Here is a 3,956-nt window from a genome sequence, read left to right as displayed (position 1 = left end):
ATTAGTTCTAAGTTTTTTTTGTGTGTGTGTGGATTCCTTAGGATTTTCTACACACAAGATCTTGTCATCTGCAAATAGAGAAAGTTTTACTAATTTTTTGATCTGAATATTTTTATTTCTTTTTCTTACCTAGGGGCTCAGGCTAGAGTATACAGTACAGTATTGAGTAATGATGTTTTGTTCCTTATTCAATCATTTATTAAATTTTTAGCAGACTTGATTTTTTCAGAGTAGTTTCACATTCACTTATTTTTTAAATGTATGTTTTTTGATTGTGGTAAATGTATCGCTAACACAACATTTGCCATTTCTACAGTCTTCATGTGCGTGGTAGTTAAGATTACGTGTCAGCGTGGCTGGGCCTGGTTTTGAGTGGCTGGGCAGCTGGAGGTAGTTATTCCCCATGATGAGATTGGCAGTCAGCTCTATGGTGGAGTCTACTGTGAGCAACTGAGTAGCCGCCTTATGGATGTGGTCTGCTTCCTGTCTGTAAGGAGAAGCTTTAGGAATGGTCTGTAGCTTATGGCACGCTTGAGTCCTGCATGTAGCCAGGTCTTCATTTAGCAGGCCACAGAGTGAGAAAGCTGAGTGCTTTTGGGGCAGGAAGATTTCCAGCAGAGTGGGTTCCCTATTTATCGGCAGAAGCAGGGAGACCAAGGAAATGGGAAGCGGAGCTGCCTCAGCCTCAAAGGGTAGGACCATGGTCTCTGGGATGGAACCACCACAGCCCCCTAGGTTTCAAAGAGCCAGGTCTTCACCAACTTGGTTCTGAAGTGTGGGGCTGCTCATTCATGTGAGCCAGAGGGACGGAGCCATAGCCGCTGCCCAAGAGTGAGGGGGCAGGGCTTCCATGCCCAAGAGGGAGAGGGACGGGGCCTTAGGGATGTGGTCTGCTTCCAGTGTATAAAAAGAAGCTTTGGGAACGGTCTTGAGCTTGTTGGCGTGCTTGAACCCTGCATGTAGCCGAGTCATCATTTAGCAGGCCACAGTGAGAAAGCTGAGTGTCTTTTGGGCAGGGAGACCCTAGCAGAATATGGTACCGAGAGAGTGGGGTGCTGCTCTGACAGATACCTGAAATGTGGAAACAGGAGTGAAGTGCATTGTTGACCCGAGATCCCTGTGCTGAGAGGCCAGAGCGACAGACTGGCATGAGACAGTGACAGCCTTACCAGCCCCTAGAGCCTGGCACTTTGAACTCGGACTTCTAGCCTCCAAAATTGTAAGAGAATCAACTCCTGTTTGTTAAGCCATCCCGTGTGTGGTGTCTTCTGTTAGAGTGGCACAAAGTAACCAAGACACCATGGGTGGTCGGTGACGTTACATACGCTCGTCACGCTCTGCTGTCATCATGAACTGTTGTCAGATTTTCCCATCACCCCTAAAGGAAGGTTGGTGTTCCCGAAGGTTGCTGCTTCCTCTTCCCTTCTCTACACAGTTGCCCATTCTAGATATTTTGTGCAAGGGGGATCATAAAATATTTGTCCTTATGATCACTTATTTTTTATTATGCATTTACATGTAGTTCCTAGTGTCTTGTGTGTTTGAGCTAGAGGTATGTGGGGGAAAAGATGAAACATTCACAAATGAAATGATACAGGATATGCTGAAATAGGGGAGCTCTGGTGGCGCAGTGCATAAGGCATTTGACTGCTAACCAGAAGGCTGGCGGTTCAAACCCACCAGCCACTCCTCGGAAGGAAGGTTAGGCAATCTACTTCCGTAGTGATACTGCCTCGGAAACCCAAGGAGGGGTCGCTATGAGTCGGGTCCGACTGGACGGCAAATAACAACAACAACAACAATGCTGAAATAGAGACTTGCTCCGAATAATAGAGAGGGAGACAGGGAGGCTGTACAGGGCTGGCATGGGGCGGGGCTGGTCCTGGTGGCTGGGTGTGGGGCACGACACTGACGCACGGGAGCTACATGTTATGTGTTCTTTTGAAGTTCACCAGAGTGAAAAGTCAGAAGGTGAGATAAGGACTATGTAGAGCCCCAAAGAAAGGACTGAAGGAAGTGAGAATAGGGTTTTAAGGGAAAGAACAGGTCCGTTGAGGAATCCCAACTCCCCGCAAGAATGCCTGGACCCCAATGCTGCTACTGTCTGAAAATAGCAAACAGGGAACCATTGTTCGCCAGCCAGACCACCCCTGTGTATTAGTTACCTCGTGGTGCCGTCATAAGGGGTTTTAAAGAACAGAAATCGATTTTGTCTTCAGAGGCTGAGAGTCAGGGTGTCAGCCCTGTCGACCCCCTGTGTGCCTGTCTCCTAGTTTCTGGTGTCTGCCGGCAACGCTTCAGGTTCTTTGGCGTGTAGATGGTCCTCGTATGATGTGTCTTTCCCTGTGTGTGTCTTGGTGTCTCTCTGGCTTTCTTAAATCACTCAGAAGTCATTAGGTTTAGAATTTACCCTACTCTCATACGATCCCCTCTGATTCAGACTTCCAGCCTCCTCAGTTCTGAGAGAATCAATTCCTGTTTGTTTACGCCATCCCGCTTGGGGTGCATCTGTTATATCAGCACTAGAGAACCAAGACACTCCGATCTTGAAGGCCTAACCCCCAGTATCTGTGAGCATGAACTTGTATGGAAACGGAGTCATTGACTGTTAATCAGTTTTGATAAGGTCGTACTGGAGTAGAGTAGGTCTCAATCCAATATGAGTGATATCCTTATAAAAGAGAAGAAATGCAGACAGACAGACAGAGGGAAGACAGCCATGTGAAGATGTATTACCTGCCACAGAATGCCTGGGGCTACCCAAGGACAGGAGAGACAAAAAAGGATATTCCCCTAGAGACTTCAGGAGGGCTGTCGCCCACCCTACCCGTTGATTTAGAGTTCTAGCCTCCAGAACCGTGAGACTAAATTTCCGTTGTTTGAAGCCAACCACCCTGTGGTCCCTTGTTACAGCAGCCCTAAGAAGCTCATACACAGATCTTCACATTTCTAATAAGTGTAAGATGTGTCTGCGCAGGAATGTCTGCCCTTTCGTGATCAGAGTGGTGGGGTATTTCCGATGTCTGTTGTCCTTTGAGGCTAAGGAAGGAGATTGGGCCAGCAAAATCCTTAGGATTCGGGGACCGCGTAGAGGAAAATTGAAAAAAATAACCTTAATTTTGTCCACATCCACAATGAATGGTATTCAAATGTTAAATGTTGTATTAGTTTCATCCATTCAAATGTTTAAAAATTAGGTACATGAGTTATTATTCTTTTTCCACTCAGATTAGTCAAGTTTTGTGTTTTTGCCTGAAATGTGTAAGACAAGAACAGTACTGCTTTTTGGACCACATTTCAAATTCCAGCACTTTTGTTGTTCAGGTGCTGGGGCCTTCAAGTCTTTCAGCAGAAGATGGTGTCTGTTCCACACACACTTGGCAGGCAACGTGCTCAGCTCCTTGGCTCTGCAATAATGTGATTGAATCTTTGTTCTGATTTTCTGATGCTATTAATACCCTGTGACTCATGTAATCACTGCTTCCTGGAATATTCTTCTCAGGGAGGTGAGCCAATGTTCCTTCCATAGATTCATTCTGTAATCACACTTCCAAAGGCCTGGGCAGATCTCGAAGGCTTTTAGAAAAGAAAACAAAAACTTCCTGAAGTATAGAAAATGATGTCAGCCCACTGCTGCGCTCACAGGGAGCAGACAGGGATCAGCTGTACATACAGGTGTTGAGTCATGCCAGGAATTGGGCTCAGGGGCTGCCGTGCACCAGACCCTGAGCCAGCAGTGACCAGGCTAGAGCCACCCGGAAGAAGAGAGGCGGGAAGACAGACTTGAACCTACTCATCACGTCCCTCCCTTTGTGTAAAATGCTGAGAAACATAGAGGGTGCATGGAGGGTGTGTGCAGGGGATGATGCTGTGTCGAGATGGTCTTTGTGAGCAGAGCCACATGGGAGCTGGTGCCAGACAAGGAAAGACCACCCCCGGTGGAGGAGCACAGGTGT

This window comes from Orycteropus afer, unplaced genomic scaffold (assembly GCF_000298275.1).
Source record: "Orycteropus afer afer isolate SDZICR_OR568_19922 unplaced genomic scaffold, OryAfe1.0 scaffold00371, whole genome shotgun sequence".
Taxonomy (NCBI): Eukaryota; Metazoa; Chordata; class Mammalia; order Tubulidentata; family Orycteropodidae; genus Orycteropus; species Orycteropus afer.
Note: the sequence above shows the minus strand (reverse complement) of the source record.